The sequence below is a fragment of the Protopterus annectens genome, chromosome 14.part0 (genome assembly GCF_019279795.1).
Source record: "Protopterus annectens isolate FY-2018-M chromosome 14.part0, PAN1.0, whole genome shotgun sequence".
NCBI classification, from domain to species: domain Eukaryota; kingdom Metazoa; phylum Chordata; order Ceratodontiformes; family Protopteridae; genus Protopterus; species Protopterus annectens.
This window is the reverse complement of record NC_056748.1, coordinates 1153881465-1153899225: the sequence shown is the minus strand read 5'-3', so window position 1 is coordinate 1153899225 and position 17761 is coordinate 1153881465. Positions and strand designations below refer to the sequence as shown.

General features: G+C 42.1%; 1 protein-coding gene across 1 annotated transcript in view; it reads right to left on the bottom strand.

Annotated features, from left to right (window-relative positions):
* The window catches only part of LOC122788772 (glycogen [starch] synthase, muscle-like), an 879353-nt gene that overhangs the window by 281883 nt on the left and 579709 nt on the right, over window positions 1-17761 (bottom strand). The gene's annotated exons all lie outside the window — the stretch shown is intronic.

Sequence of the window (17761 nt, the reverse complement as noted above, 5' to 3'; positions counted from 1 at the left end):
TATATATATATATATATATATATATAGATATGTATCATTTCAAAGGTATGTTTGAATGAAAGAAAACTAAGTACAAATGAATGAAAAGCAATTTGGTGAAAACATTCTATACAATTATCAATTATATAAACCAGTCAACAGATGTTTTTGGACTTACCCATGAGATCAATGCTAAACAAGTCCACTATCTATACTATAAATAATAAATATGTATCACAAATATATAGGAAAGAATGTTTCTCCAACTCCTACCTCCACTATGACAGCAATCAACCCCTGATACAGAAGAGAAACATATTAAGAAGGCAGACAGATGATTAGGGTAGCCCGGATGACATCCAACAAAGAAAATCTTACTGATGAGTTAGACTTTGAGAAGTTATTTGGTGAGGGGGGATACCCAGAATCTTTGGGCAAAACCATCAAAGAAGAGGTTCTAACAGGTTGGGGCTCGAGATATGTACCTTTATTAACCATGTGTACCCCAATAGATCAAAATACACTGAAGAACAAGGAGGATAGAAATTATAATAGACACCAAAAAAGAGAAAACATATTTGGTGTTAACATATAACAGGGACACTGGTATGGTTCAGAAAATAATAAATATTGGCAAATGTTTACTATTATCCCAAATAGTTGTAAGGTTTTCCAGAAACCTTTACAGTTTACCTTTAGAATTGATTTAAACCTAAAGGATTTTTGAGAAAGGGTTACCTAGAAATGTCCAGAGGGGGGGGAGCTTTAAATGTGGTAGATGCTCACACACTGTCCTTTTATAGCACGAATGAATTACGGATACCAGCAGTCCAATTTAGACTTCGCACATGTGAAAAGTATAACTGTGCAACCAAACGGGTGGTGTATATAGCATTTTGTACTTCCTGCTGGGCATATTCTACTGGGAAGACAGAACGGATCCTAAAACAAAGAATTTACGAACACATGTACGATATCACAAGAAAAAGGGACGCTAATGCTCTGTATCGACATGTATTAAAGTGTAACAAAGCTGATTAAGTTCTGGATTATAGAAAAAGTAAAACAACACGAGAGAGAGGAGGTCACTGCGGAACAAGATTAGAATTTAGGGAACTGGTATGGCAACTATGTTTAGATGGAAGCACATATCCAGGACTCAATGATCATGTTTCCCTGGCCCTTCCTTTAAAATTAAAAGCAAATACATTATGATATATTGGCATTGTCATGTAGGGGAATGGTTTATTTATATTTTGAAAACTGTATAAATGGTTTATGTTTCGAGAACTTGTACATTTAAGAAATATTAATTTTTTATTCATGGTATTTTCAAATCATCCAATGTACTGTGGGGAGGAGGTAATTAAACTAAGCAGGATATGGTGTAATTTAGATTCTGATGAAGTTTCCTGTTTTTGGATAGGAAAGCGCTCAATCTGTGAATAATCTGTTGTGTTTTTTATGCTACTTGGCTCACGTTTACTGAGATTGCCTTCATTGGGACCTGTTGCTTTAACTGGAGTACTTTGTTGGTTCATGGTTGTTTCTCCATTACTTAAGCTGTTTATTGGTTAACATTCTACACAAGATATGTACCATAAAAAACATTTTTGCAGGGGGACAACACCTCATACCCCCCCCCCCCCAAGTAGGAGACTCTACCCCCACACCTCAATTTTGTAACTCCACAGGCACACACCAGTAGAAAGAAAGAAGAAAAAACCCACCATACACACTGAATCAGTGCTGTCCCATAAAACACAAACATCTACAAATCTGGCAGTACATCATGATGGACATTACCAAGCCGCACAAAATCTTCTAATTACATCCTGAATAACATTTTCCCAACACTTAACTCCATTTTTTTCTGAATTTATTCTATGTTGTCCTGTATATTTTCTTCTACACCATTACTTATCTCACCATCTTTGTTATTTCAGTATTTTCTTCAGATATTCCTTCATACTCTAAAATAGGACAATTCAAAATGCCCTTGGTTATTAAATTTACTTCACTTAGGTTGTCCACAGTCTGCATCTTCTTTCAAAATTCTGTACTAAATGCCATTCACCTCTACAGCACCTTCACGCCCCCCTCTTTCCAGTAACATTTATTACATTTTGAACATGCCTTTTATCACATGTAATGTTACTATAATTTCCCAACCACCCAGTTCACACACCTCTTTCATCAAATACCTTTTACACACTATGCACTTCTTTACAAAGACAAGTAAAAAAAAAATAAAAATAAAAAAAGTCACCTCAGTGTTAATGTCAGTTCCAAATTCCACATACATTTTCTTAAGTTGAAATCCAAAATTAAAATAAAAGTATTGCCCTTTCATGGTGTACTCCTGTTTCTCCTACCTCAAAACGTTAAATTTTCTAATACACCAAATGTTTCAAAAGTCACTTCACAGAAGTCCACAGATCTTAAAATGTATTAATGCTTATGTATTTTTTTCTTTAAATTACTTCTGAAACATTTATTGAATTATCATTTATGATGTAAGCAAAACAGAACTTCTGTACTTACCATAAAAGTCCATCTGGGTTGTCCATTTTCATTCTCTCTCAATTGATGGGTTCAGATCCAAGATGTCGAATCAGACTAAGCCGCTGCAAAAGCTCGTGGCAATTTTGAACTCACGAGCCTCTCCCTTACTCATAATGCACTAACCCCCATTACCTCAGATCTTGTTTGCAAGCTATTAAAGAAAGACCAACTCTAATACAATCAGATATACCTGCAAATACATCAGAAAAACTGGAAATGCCGAATCTGAAGCTCTAATGTGTGGATTTTTTATTAACAGTTCTGGAAAGGTTTTTTTTAAAAAAAAAAAAAAAAAATTTTTATGAGATGATTTGAAGTAAAAAAAATGTTTTTATATGGTTTTAAAGAGCTTTTGGAGCAAATTGATACATTGTCATGTGTTGGTTTGATGGTACTGAGCCTTAATAGTGAGTTATTTGTTGTTCTGAAGAAGTCCTATATATGAAGGACGAAAACACTTCACTTTTGAATAAATTTGAGTTTACTTGTGGTCTATTTTTTTGTTCTTGAGTGCTCTGTTGCAGAGGTCTTTTTTGTGTTTAAGAGTTACTTGGTGAGACCACTGTTCTTCTCTGCATTTTTTGGTTATTTGTTTAAGACTGTATGGAGCGTTTTCAAGGCACTTTTGGATTTTGTTTACATCTACGGTGTTTGGTTCACCAGGTTTGGATTAGGATGGAAGACTTCTTTGGTGCGTGTTCTGTACATTTCAGTACTGCTGCTCGGAGTCTTCTACTTTTCAGTTTGAGTTAACATCAATGAATAATGAAGGAAATCTCACTCAGTTAATTGCATTGCTTATTCAATGTGTTAGTGATTTTTATTCCAGTTTGGTGAAACTACAACAACCAGCATTCTCTGCGCACAGTTTGGGGAGGCAATTGTCACAAAGTTTTAACCAGTCAAGGAGATTTTTCTCACACCCTTCGGCCTATGCATGATCAGCGTTTGGAGAATAACCGCCACAAAGCTACAAGGGACTCTAATTGTACTAATGAAAATATTTTTATGGATTGGATTAACCAAGACCTGACTTTTTCCACTAGGAGACCACCAACGAATCCCTGTGAGCCACCAAAGTCTTTTAAGTCTAAATGATGAAGGTATGGAATTTTCAGTGCGATAACCTTTATTTAAATGAGTGCGTTAAAGTTAAATGCGTTCCCAAAGGACTTAGACTTTTCAAGTTTCCAAACGGTTTGCACTACAGGGACGATGAACTGTTAGTGATGTTTGATAGAGTTGGTATAGAGATTATGCAATTAGAAGGATAAACAATGGACAAATTAATAAACTGCTTGACGAGGTTAAAGTTCTTAATGATGAAATTACCAATGATTTATTGTTTGATAGTAATGTTCTTAATTATGAGAATATTTTTTAAAAGACAGAGGGTAAAGTTAAAATGAATCTTAAATGCAAACAATAAAAGTTACTTAGATATGAAAGTGAGTATGTAAACCATAAAGCTTATCTTTTTCCCAAGGCATATTATGCTAAAGTAAATGAGCAAGTTAACAACACTAAAAGTTATAACATGAAAAGGGAAATGCCTAGAAATACCCAGGTACATAGTATACAAGTTAGCAATAGTATGGAATCAAATAATTATGATAATCGTTACCCACCCCTCAGGAGATCAGAAAGGATACAGAATAAAAACAAGCAAAATATTTTTTTACCTCAACCATATACCCCAAAGGGAGTGAGGAAAGTACAGTTGTGTACACTTACCATAAATGTAAATGTTTGAGTGTATTCACTGTTGCAGTCATTACATTTGGGGTAATCTGCTGGCAGGTTGCCCTCAGCTGGCCTGAATTCCAAAGTCTTGGGTCCTGCGTCGGTTGCTGTTTTCTCTTCCATGACATCAGGTCATCAGTGGTATAAAGCATGCAGCCAACGCCATTTTCTTTAGTTTTTCTTCTTGCCCCCAATGTCAGGTGCCCCCAAAAAGGTAGCAATATTATAAATAAATATATATATACATGCATGAATATAAACTTTACCTTCATCTACAAGCAAATACACCACATAGGTTGTAGAAGATAGAGAAGGAAAGAAACTGTAGAATGACAGGGGGATGGCGGGAGGGTAACCTGGACTTCAACAGTGAATACACTCGAACATCTACATTTATGGTAAGTGTACACAACTGTACTATGATGTTCATGTTTCACTGTTGCAGTCATTACATTTGGGTAGAATCCCAAAGCTATGGTTGGGAGGCTGGAGCTAGGCAGCATTAGGTGAGGCTATAAGGCCCTGCAGCACTGCAGTGGCAAAGCCTGCCCTGGACTTAGAGTAGAGAAGCAAATGGTAATGCTTTGTAAAGGTGTGAACAGAACTCCAAGTAGCAGCCTCTAGAATGTCCTTGGTTGGTACTCCTCTGAGAAAGGCTGCTGAAGTAGCTGCAGCTCTGGTGGAGTGAGACCTAATGCCCTTGGGGCACAGGTTTGCCATGGTCCAAGTAGCAGAAACGGATGCAATGGCTTATCCACTTTGAAATTGCCTTTCCTTCTGATCCTGCTGCATATGACACTAGCAATTGCTCAGTTTTTCTTAGAGCTTTAGTCTTGCTCAAGTAGAATCTTAGCTGTCTGTGTACGTCCAAGGAATGCAGAATTATCTCCCCTTTGTTCTGCAGATTTAGATAAAAAGTTGACAGATGAATTGTTTGGTTAAGAGCCACACTGGAAACAACCTTAGGCATAAAAGTAGGATTTGTCCTCAGACACCCTGAGCGGGTAAAATATGATAAAAGGCTCTACTGCCATGAGGGCCTGTAGCTCTGAAACTCTTCTTGCTGAAGTAATTGCTAGCAGCAGAGCTGTCTTCCATGATAAGAACTTTACGTCAGCAGTAGCAGCTGGTTCAAATGGAGGCAGGGTGAGCATTTCCAGCACATAATTGAGGTCCCATGCAGGTAATGGTGATTTTCTAGGAGGCCTTACATTTTTGGCTCCTCTAAGATACTGCTTTAGTAAAGGATGAGAAAAGATTGGTGGCTCTGTATTGTAATGAGCTGAAATGGCAGAGGCATGGAGTTTGATTGATGAGAAAGATGGGCCTTTGTCAAGCATCTCAGTTAAGTATTGTAATATCTGAGGAATATTTGGTTCTGCTGTATCAGTTCCTTGTGCTTGATTCCAAGCAATTGCTTCCATTTGTCAGCATAAGATTTTCTAGTACTAGGCCTTCTGGCTTCCAAAATGACATCCATCACAGCTTTACTGAGAGGTGTTGTTTGTATGACTACAGGATTAGCCATGCTGCCAGGTTCAGTGTCTGTAGTTGTTTGTGCAGGATCTGATTGTTTTGTTGGGACAGTAGTTGTGGTTTTTGAAGCTAAGTCCAAGCTGGATATTGAGACATGTTTCTTAGGATTGGGTACCAAAATTGGTGTGGCCAGTCCAGGGCAATTAATATCATCTTTGGCTTCTCTTGTCTGACTTTTAGTAGGACCTTGGGTAAAAGTGGCAGAGGAGGAAAGGCGTAAACTGATAGGTTTTTCCAACTGAAGGATGGGGCGTCCACTTTCCATGCTTGTCTGTGATAAGTCCTTGTGCAGAATCTTTCCAGTCGATAATTTTGAGGAGAGGCAAATACATCTATGTCTGGGCTCCCCCATTTTTCTATCATGCTGAAGACTTGTGGATTTAGTTTCCAATCATGAGGATCCATAAGGTTTCTGCTTAAATCGTCTGCCAGAGTGTTTTGTTTCCCTGGCAGGAATTGAGCTTGAAGATGTATTTGGTAGGTCAAAGCTGTGTTCCACAGTGCCATGGCTAATCTGCAAAGGGGGTATATGAGTATGTGCCCTCTTGCTTGTTTATATACCACATGACTGTGGTGGTGTCTGTCTATCAGTAGTTGTCCTGGAAGAAGTAAGTTCTTGAAGGCTGTTAGGGCATTTTGAACAGCTAGCATTTCTTTCTGGTTGATATGTAGATGCATTTGATTTGGTGCCCATACGTCCTGAATGAATATTCCTGCCATGTGGCCCCCCCCCCAGGCATAATCTGATGCTTCTGTTGTTAAGGTTTGGCTGGCAGGGGGTAGAGTGAAGGGTCGTCCCATGTTTTGGTGACAGGCCTTTGCCCACCATAGAAACTCCTGTTGCAGGCAGGGAATGAGAGGTATCATTGTTTTCAGACTGTGTGAATGTTGACTCCATAAACGTTTTAGGTACCACTGAAGTTTCCTCATACGCAGTCTCGCATATAGAATTAGTAGGATGCAAGATGCCATGAAGCCCAGAGCCTGCAGAATTTGTCTTGCAGAAGACTGGGTTTTTGTTGCCATCAGTTTGAAGTAAGTAGTCAGTTGCCTTTGTCTGGCGTGAGGTAAGCCATCTGGGCAGTTGTATTCAAGCTTGCACCCAGGAATGTTATCTTTTGAGAAGGTACCAGTTGTGATTTCTTTTCGTTTATTGTGTACCCTAGGCATGTTAGAAGCCTTTTCACAAACACCAGGTGTTGTAGAAGAGTGCCCTTGTTCTCTGCTTGAATGAGACAGTCTTCCAAGTAAGGATATATTTGAATACTTCTTTGTCTGAAAAAAAGCAATTACTGGTGCCAGGCACTTTGTAAAGACCCTGGGTGCAGTAGATAAGCCAAAGGGCAGTGCAGAGAATTGGTAATGCATTATGCCAGCCTTGAATCTGAGGTATCTTCTGCACGACTGTCTTATTGGGACATGCAGGTATGCCTCTTTTAGATCTAAAGTCACCAGCCAAGCATTCTTGTCCAGCATGGGCAGAAGCTGCTGCAAAGTGAGCATTTTGAATTTTGCAATGTCCAGGTATGTGTTCATAATCGATAAATCCAGTATTGACCGCGAGGCCCTGTCCTTTCTGGGTACCAAGAACAGTCTTGAGTAAAAACCTTGTCCTTTTTCCTGTTCTGGTACTGTCTGAATGGTCCCCCATATCCATGAGGGACATAACCTGTTTCTGTGCCTCTGCCCATTGATTTTTTGGCAGATCTGGCCAACCATTTGTCATTGGCAGAGTGTGGAAATGGAATCTGTAACCCTGTGATACGATGTTTAGTACCCACTTGTCCTGGGTTATTAACTGCCAATTGTGAGCAAAAAGTGCTAATTTTCCCCATATGGGTGCTGCCAAAAGATTAGTGCTTGGTGTAGGAAGAGGGAAGTCATTGGGATTGCTTTCTGTAGGTTTGCGCTTTATCTCCTCCAGATTTGGAGGTGGATGTGCCCCATTGCTTTGACCTGTATGAGTCTTGAGCCTGGGACCTGGAACCCTTAGGGCGTCTGGATTTGCCCCTTTGAGCTCTGTCTGACACAGGAAAGGACCAATTTTTTGTAGGCCAGTGTCTACTGAATCTTGGTGGCTGCACTTGTAAGAAATCTTTAACAGTCTGCATAGACTTAGCTTTGTCTTCCATTTTCTTTAAAACCTCTTCTGCCTTAATACCAAACAGAGAATCATGCTGTAAAGGTGCATCTAGCAATTTAGCTTTAACATGATCAGGCAACTTTTGTTCCTTTAACCAGGCATGCCCCCTAATCACAGATCCAGTAACTGCGGCCCTGCAGGAGGCCTCTAAAGAATCAAAACCACATTGCAAAGTATGCTTTCCAACTTGTTCCGTTGCATGCAATAATTCCTGCAATTCTTTATTTTCTGCACATTCTGAAGTCAACATCATTTTCTGTTTCTGCAATCCCATAACATGTTGTTGGTACTTAAGCATATGAAATTGACAACTTGAGGCCCTGATTGCCAAGGTTGCAAATGTATAAACCTTTGTTCCCCATCAGTCCAGTGCCCTAGAATCGCTGTCAGAGGGGGTAGGGTTTTTTGCTGTTGAGGCCTTAACTCCCTTTGGACCCTGTGAAATAATTTCAGGATCAGCAGCAGGGTTTCTAAATAAAAATGTATGTGAGTAGGGGACTCTAATATCCGTCAGGCTTACTGGGAGCCGGAGGTAAGGAGTCAGGGGTCAAGCTTGACTCTGAAAACACATCATCCACAATGTCTAAAACAGGGGGAATGGCTAAAGGCTTGTGCTGAGGGAGAAGGAAATCCCCGAGCCTCTTTTTTGATTCTGAGAAGTCTTGACTCTCCCAGTGAAAATGCTCCCTCAAAGTATGCAAGGTTTTTCCAAATTAATAATCCTCAGGAGGAGATGCAGATTGAATAGACTCCTCAGCATCAGAATCCTCATAGGGAGGTATCGATAATTCCTGATCAGAAGAGGAATCAGAAGAAATAGAAACCTGATCTGAAGATTTATAATCAGTGTCTTGCCTAGGCCTCTTATCTGGAGGGGGATGGGTACCCCCCTGATCAAGGTAATACGGTCTTCAGCCATTTTGATCATCTGTTTTTTAGGCATAGAGGCCTGTGCACGTGGCTCATGTGTCGGTTTTTTAGGTTTAGAAGTTGCTTTTGTCTTTGGTTTTGCAGCTGTCACTGGTTTGATGTACAAATGTTGAGGTCTGAATACACCCTCAGAAGCCGGTGCCTGCTCAGCAGCTCCGGACCCATCCGAGGGAGATGCATCCGTCAGTCCAATACCTTGAGTATCTTGTGGCATGCGGACTCCACATGGGTGTCGGTAGAGGCCTGCGACTTGAAGGTAGCAGGTATCAGGGGCTGCGAAGGCGCCTCACTGAGTACCGGTGACTGGCTTAGGAGAAGCTTCGTCGTCGGTTTTGGATCTTGACTGCCTTTCTCTGTCCTTTTCTTTGCATTTTTTATGTACTCTGGTAGTTGGATTGCTATCCGATGACATTTCTGGGTAGTTAAATCTGTTTCCAAAATACTTTGGTACAAAAATATACCGACACTTAATAGTGCGTTGGTTAAATCTAGCACAAAACCGACAGCCAGGCACGTTGTGATCAGGGCCTAGGCAAGGAATACAGTATAAATGGAAATCCTTATGAGGTATTTGCTTCCCACAAGTAATACAATTAACTTTTTCTGACATCGGTAAAAAGCAAAAAAAAAGTTTCCCCAATGGGGTACTTAGCTTTAGTGAAGATTTCGGTTCTGAAACTCAAACTCGAATATTTCAGTAGTCAGCCGACCGGCACTTGTGAAATGCTTCTGCTTCGGGCACTGCACGGCAAGAAAGACTAAAGAAAATGGCGTTGGCTGCATGTTTTATACCCCTGACGACCTGACATCATGGAAGAGAAGACAGCAACCGACACAGGACCCAAGACTTTGGAATTCAGGCCGACTGAGGGAAACCTACCAGCAGATTTCCCCAAATGTAATGGCTGCAACAGTGAAACACGAAGAACATCTGTACTATATTCTTCATGTTTCACTGTTGCAGTCCTAACATACTGGTTGATTCCAGGAAAAAGATAAAGGGGGAGGAAGAATCACAGATTAAGGGTTGGTAAGAAGGCCCTGCAAAACTGCAGAGGCAAAACCAGCCCTAGATTTAGGGAACAAAGGTAGATTGTAATGCTTTGTGAAAGTATGGACAGAAGACCAAGTAGCTGCTTCTAGAATGTCCTTAGTAGGCACACCTCTCAGAAAAGCTGCAGAGGTAGAGGCTGCTCTAGTAGAATGGGTCCTAATACCCTGAGAGGTAACCTTCTCATGATGCAGGTAACAAAAGTGAATACAATGAGCAATCCATTTGGAGATGGTTTGTTTTGAAATAGCTTTATTCTGAGCCCCAGGAGCAAAACTAACCAACAACTGTTCAGATTTTCGAAAGGATTTAGTCCTATTCAAGTAAAATCTCAGCTGTCTATGCACGTCAAGAGAGTGCAGAATCCTTTCCCCTTTATTCTGTGGGTTATTGAAAAAGGTAGACAGGTGAACAGACTGGTTAAGGGTCAGACTGGAAACCACCTTAGGCATAAAGGAGGGACTAGTTCTCAGAGAAACCCGATCTGAATGAAAAAATAATGAAAGGTACTACTACTGCCATTAAGGCTTGCAGCTCTGAAACCTTTCTGGCTGATGTAATAGCCAAAAAAAAGCAGTCTTCCAGGAGACAAACTTCAAATCTGCAGAGGCAGCTGGTTCAAAGGGAGGTAGAGTAAGTTTTTCCAGGACAAAATTAAGATCCCAAGCAGGAGTAGGAGCTCTTCTGGGAGGTCTAAGATTGCTAGCTCCTCTCAGGAACTGCTTCATCAAGGGGTGAGAAAAAATAGGTTGCTCAAAAGAACAATGAGCAGAAATTGCTGAAGCATGAATTTTGATTGAAGAAAAGGAAAGTCCACCATTAAGCAAGCCTGCTAGGTAATCAAGAATGAAGGAAAGAGAAGGATGAGACGAGTCTTCTCCTTTAGCCTGCACCCAAGAGCAAAATCTCTTCCATTTATCTACATAGGATTTTCTGGTGCTAGGCCTCCTGGCCTCATGAAGAAAGTACAGTTGTGTACACTTACCATAAATGTAGATGTTCGAGTGTATTCACTGTTGCAGTTATCACATTTGGGTTATCTGCTTGCAGTAGCCCTCAGTCGGCCTGATTAACAAAGTCTTGGGTCCTGCGTCGGTTGCGGTCTCATCTTCTGTGACGTTAGGTAATCAGGGGTATAAAGCAAGCAGCCAACGCCCATTACATTAGTTTTTCTTGCCCTAGATGTCAGGTGCCCCCCTAATGGGAAGCAATAAAAAAAAATGTATATTACATACATATATATATATATATATATATATATATATATATACACACACACACACACACACACACACACATACACAAGGTTATACCACCAACAAAAAAGCAAATACACCAAAAAGCTTTTAAGCATAGTAAAGGAGAGTAGAGGTATAGCCAAAAGAAGTCAGGGGGCTGCAGGGAGGGTAACCAGGACTGCAACTGTGAATACACTCAAACATCTACATTTATAGTAAGTGTACACAACTGTACTATGTTCTTAGTGTTTCACTGTTGCAGTAATCACATTTGGGTAGATTCCCAAAGCTAAGGATGTGAGGAGGAATTTAGATAGCATTAGGACCAGCAATAAAGCCCTGCAAGACTGCAGTGGCAAAGCCAGCTCTGGATTTAGAGGAAATTGGCAAATGGTAATGCTTGGTGAACGTATGTACAGAACTCCAGGTAGCAGCTTCTAGGATGTCCCTAGTAGGAACACCTCTGAGAAAGGCTGTAGAGGGAGATGCAGCCCTGGTTGAATGGGGTCTAATCCCTTGTGGGATAGGTTTTCCATGGTGCTTATAGCAGAAATGAATGCAATGGCCTATCCATTTAGAAATGGTTTGCTTTGAAATAGCCTTCCCCTCTGCCCCTGTAGCAAATGCCACCAGCAGTTGTTCAGATTTCCTTTGAGGTTTAGTCCTGTCCAAGTAAAATCTAAGTTGTCTGCACATCTAAGGAGTGCAGTATCTGTTCCCCTTTGTTCTGTGGATTAGAAAAGAAGGTTGGCAAATGAATGGACTGATTAAGAGCCACACTGGATACCACCTTGGGCATGAAAGAGGGATTGGTCCTGAGGGACACCCTGTCTGCATGAAAGATGATGAAAGGCTCCACTGCCATAAAGGCCTGTAATTCAAATACCCTTCTTGCTGAAGTGATTGCTAAAAGGAAAGTTGTTTTCCAGGAAAGGAATTTTAACTCTGCAGTTGCAGCTGGCTCAAAAGGAGGAAGAGTGAGTCTTTCCAATACAAAATTAAGGTCCCAGGCTGGAGTTGGAGCTCTCCTGGGTGGTTTTAAGTTTTTGGCTCCTCTGAGGAACTGCTTGAGCAGTGGGTGAGAAGAGAGGGATGGTTCAGTGTTATAATGAGCCGAAATTGCAGAGGCATGAATTTTGATGGAGGAAAAGGAAAGGCCCTTGTGAAGCATCTCAGTTAAGTATCGAAGAATCTGAGGTAAATGTGGCGTGACTGTGGCCATCCCTTGAGTTTGATTCCAGGCACAGAATATTTTCCATTTTTCAGCATAAGATTTTCTAGTACTAGGCCTCCTTGCCTCCAGAATGACATCCAACACTTGTTTACTGAGGGGATGGTAATGGAGAGATTAGGTAATTAGCCAGGCTGCCAGGTTCAGGGTTTGAAGCTGGGGGTGCAGAATCTGGCTCTCCTGCTGGGATAGCAGGGTAGGGGTCTGAGGTAGGTGCCAAGGGGCCAGCTGTGATACACTGTGCAAGAGGGGGGTACCAGTGCTGGAGTGGCCAGTCTGGTGCAATCAGTATTCATCCTTGGTTTGTCCTATTTGATCTTTAGTAGTACTTTGGATAGGAGAGGCAGAGGAGGAATGGCATAAACTGATAGATTTTTCCAGCTGAAGGACAGCGCATCAACTTTCCAAGCTTGTTTGTGGTGAGTCCTTGTGCAGAATTTGTCCAGTTGGTAGTTCTGGGGGGAGGCAAACAGATCTATTATCAGGGATCCCCCATTTCTTGATCAACATGCTGAAAAATCTTTGGTTACAGTTTCCACTCGTGTGGGTCCATGAGATTTCTGCTTAGTTCGTCTGCCAGTGTATTTAGTTTTCCTGGCAGGAATTGAGCCTGTAGATGAACTTGGTATCAAGGCTGTGTTCCACAGAGCCATGGCTAGTCTGCAGAGAGGGTAAGAATGGGTACCCCTGCTTGTTTATGTACCACATAACAATAGTGTTGTCCGTATTTTACCATTAATTGTCCTGGAAGAATGTGGTCCTTGAAGGCTGTCAGAGCATTCTGTACAGCTAACATTTCTTTTTGATTGATATGCAGGTGCATTTGACTTGGGTTCCATTTGCCCTGAATGCACTTCCCTGCCAGGTGGGCCCCCCATGCACAGTCTGATTTGTCTGTTAGGGTTTGGGTGGCAGGGGGTAGAGTGAATGGTAGACCCTTGTTTTGATGGCAGGCCTCTGCCTACCAAAGGAATTCTAACCGCAGGCAAGGTATGATGGGAATCATTGCTTCTAGATCCTGAGAATGTTAACACCATAGGCTTTTTAGACACCACTGAAGTTTCCTCACATGCAATCTTGCATATGGATTTAGTAGTGTGCACGAGGCCATGAACCCCAAGGCTTGCAGTATTTGCCTTGCAGACAGCAGGTACTTTGTGGCCACTAGTTTGAAGTAAGTTGTCAAATGAATTTGTTTCTCTGGCGTGAGGAAAGCCATCTGGGAAATTGTGTTCAAGCTTGCGCCCAGGAATATAATTTGTTGACAGGGTACCAGCTGTGATTTCTTTTCATTTTTGGTGTACCCCAGACAAGTTAACACCTTTTGCACAAATGCCAGATGATTCAGAAGTATGTCCTGGCTTTCTGCCTGAATTAGACAATCGTCCAGGTATGGGTATATTTGAATATTTCTTTGCCTGCAAAAAACAATGACTGGAGCTAGGCACTTTGTGAATACCCTGGGCGTAGTAGATAAGCCAAAGGGCAGTGCTGAGAAAGTACAGTTTTGTACCTACCATAAATGTAGATGTCCGATAGGTATGCATCTGCAGTCCTAACATATGGGTTGTCCTGCCTCAGGCAGCCCTTCGGTCGGCCGGATTCCAAAGTCTGGGTCTGGCCTCCGCTGATGTCGCACTTCACCCGACGTCATAGCTCCTGGGGTATAAAGGCATCAACCGACGCCATTTTCCTCAGTGTTTCTTGCCCCAGATGCCAGGTGCCCTCTAGGAAGGCTAAATTTTGATAAAGTAGAAATTCCAAACAGTAGAAATCAAAAAATATATATACATATATACATACAAATACACCATAATAGATTCCCCCAGCTAGCTAAGAGGGGGGTAAGCACCCTAGGAATACCACAGAGGGGAAGGAGGGTGGGTAATCCTGACTGCAGATGCATACCTATCGGACATCTACATTTATGGTAGGTACAAAACTGTACTATGTCCTTCAAGGATGCATCTGCAGTCCTAACATATGGGTAGAATACCATAGCCAAACTGGGGGAGGAGGAGGCACTAAGATAATGATGGTGTAGTTAAGATCCCTTGTAAAACTGCAGTTGCAAACCCTGCTCAGGATCTGGAGTATAAAGGAAGATTGTAATGCTTGGCAAATGTATGCATGGAGCTCCAAGTAGCAGCTTCTAAAATGTCTTTGGTAGCCACTCCTCGTAGGAAAGCTGTAGTGGTGGCTGTAGCTCTTGTGGAGTGAGGCCTGATATTTTCAGGAGTTGTCTTTCCATGAAAAGAATAACAGAATCGAATGCAATTTCCTATCCATTTTGAAATTGTCTGTTTGGAAATTGCTTTTCCTTGCACTCCTGTTGCATATGCTACCAGAAGCTGGTCAGTTTTTCTGTTGGTCTTAGTTCTGTCCAGATAGTAGCGCAGTTGTCTGTGTACATCCAAGGTGTGCAGTAGTTTTTTTCCCCCTGTTCTGTGGGTTTGGGAAGAACGTAGGTAAATGAATAGCTTGGTTCAAAGATACTCTGGATACCACCTTTGGCATGAAAGTAGGATTGGTTCTCAGAGACACTATGTCCTGGTGAAAAATAAGGAAAGGCTGCACTGCCATTAGGGCCTGTAACTCGGATACCCTTCTTGCTGAAGTGACTGCTAGAAGGAAGGCAGTTTTTCAAGATAAGAACTGTAAGTCTGCTGATGCGGCTGGTTCAAAAGGGGGGAAGTGTCAATTTTTCCAGCACAAAATTGAGATCCCATGCAGGCAGAGGTGGTTTTCCTTGGAGGTTTTACATTTTTGATCCCTCTTAGAAATTGTCTGAGGAGAGGTTGAGAGAAGATAGGAGGATCCATGTTGTACTCTGCTGAGATTGCTGAAGCATGAATCTTGATGGAAGAATAGGACAGGCCATTGTGGAGCAGTTCTGCTAAGTATTCTAGGATGTGTGCAAGGTTAGCCAGTGTAACATCTGTTCCCTTTGATGCACTCCAAACGAAGAATCTCTTCCATTTGGCTGAGTATGTTTTCCTTGTGGAGGGTCTGCGAGCCTCCAGGATAATGTCCTTGACCCTCTGAGATAGAACAGGTTGGTTTTGCTTTATGCAATTTTCCAAGCAGTTAGCTGCAGTGTTTTCAAGTTTGGATGCAGGGTCTTGTAGCTGTTCTGTGTTAGAAGTAAAGGCCATAGAGGTAGAGGCCATGAGTTCATCCGAGACATGCTTCTCAGTAGCGGGTACCAATGCTGCCTTGGCCAGTGTGGAGCAATCAGGATTACCTTTAGCTGTTCCTCCCTGATCTTCAGTAGAACTTTGTGCATCAATGGGAGAGGTGGAAAGGCATAAACCGTCAGATCCCTCCAGCTGAAAGAAAGGGAGTCCACCCTCCAGGTTTGTGGGTGGTATTCTCTTGAGCAGAATTTCTTCAGTTGGTGGTTGAGTGGGGAGGCGAACAGGTCTATCTCTGGCATTCCCCATGTCTTTGTTATGGTTTTGAAGATGTCTGGATGCAGCATCCATTCGTGAGCATCCGTGGTAGTTCTGCTTAATCTGTCTGCTAGTGAATTTTCTTTTCCTGGAACAAATCTGGCCTGCAACTGAATGTTGAGATTCAGGCCTAGGTTCCACAGATCCATTGCCATCCGGCATAGTGGGTAAGAATGCGTGCCTCCCTGCTTGTTGATGTACCACATAACTGTGGTATTGTCCGTCCTTATCAGCAGGTGTCCTTGCTGGAGGAATGTTTTGAATGCCTCGATTGCATGCTTCACTGCCAGCATCTCCTTTAGATTTATGTGGAGATTCAGCTGGTCTTGGGACCATAGGCCTTGGATACACTTGTCTTCCATGTGAGCCCCCCAGCCTAGGTCTGAGGCGTCCGTGGTGATGGTCTGCCTTGGTTGTGGTTTGTGGAAAGGCAACCCTCTGTTGGTCTGGCAGGCCTGAGCCCACCATAGGAATTCTTGTTTCAGGCATGGAATGATTGGTATCATGGTTTCTAGGCTGTGTCTGTGTTGAGACCATACATTCCTTGGGTACCATTGTAACTTTCTCATATGCAGTCTGGAATGTGGGATCAAAATTATGCAGGATGCCATGTAACCCAGAGCCTGCAGGACTTTCCTTGCAGTAAGCTGAGTTTGTCTTGTCAATGCCATGAAGTAGAGTGGAAGTTGCTTTTGTTTTTCTTCTGTGAGAAAAGCCATCTGAGTTATTGTGTCCAACTCTGCACCCAAAAATGTTATCCTTTGGGATGGCACTAGTCTTGACTTATGTATGTTGACTGTGTATCCCAATGCTTGCAGTAGTTGTATGACATAGGTCAAATCCTTTATTATTTTTGTCTTGTTGTCCGCTTGTATTAGGCAGTCGTCCAGGTATGGGTAAATTTGAATTCCCTGAAGCCTGTAATGTGCAATTACTGATGCCAGGCATTTCGTGAATACTCTGGGCGCAGTAGATAAGCCAAAGGGCAATGCTGAGAATTGATAATGCTCTGATCCTGCAAGAAATCTGAGGTGCCTTCTGCAATCTGGTCGTATGGGGACGTGCAGGTATGCCTCCTTGAGATCTAGAGTCACCAGCCAAGAGTCCTTGCCCAACATGGGAAGAAGTTGCTGTAGGGTCAGCATCTTGAATTTCGGTACAATGAGATATGTGTTCAGTGCGGACAAGTCGAGAATAGGCCTCCACCGAGTTTCTTTTCTTGGTACAAGGAATAGTCTGGAGTAAAATCCTTGGCCTTGTTCCATAGATGGTACCTTTTCTATTGCTCTCATCCTTAGTAAGTTGGCGATTTGTTTTAGAGCCTCTGGCTTCTGGCTTGATGGAAGGTTTGGCATTCCTCGCTTTTTTGGTAAAGTGTGGAAATTAAACCTGTAGCCTTTGTCTATTGTTTGCAAAGTCCATTTGTCTCCTGTAATGCAATGCCAGTTTTTTGAAAATAAAGCTAACTTTCTGCCCAAGGGTGCTTCCAGTTGTGCCTTGGTAGGCGGAGTCAGAGCCAAGTCATTGTGTCTGTCCTGTGGAAGTGGTTGTAGCTGTGGCGGTACTCCTCTGGTTTTCAGGTTGCCACTGACGGCCCCTGTAGGCACCTCTTGATTGACCTCTGCCTCTTGGGCGTCTATTTCTGCCTCTCTGTGCTCTGGAGGTGTCTGGAAAGGACTAATTTTTTGAAGGCCAATTTCTGCTGGACCTCGGAGGTTGAACCTGCAGGAAATCCTTGTCTGTTTGTACAGATTTTGCCTTTTCTTCCACTTTCTTGAGAACCTCCTGTGCAGGGGAGCCAAATAAACTTTGTTTCTCCATAGGAGCATCTAGGAGTTTTGACTTAACATGGTCTGGCAAGATTTGCTCTTTTAGCCAGGCATGCCTTCGAAT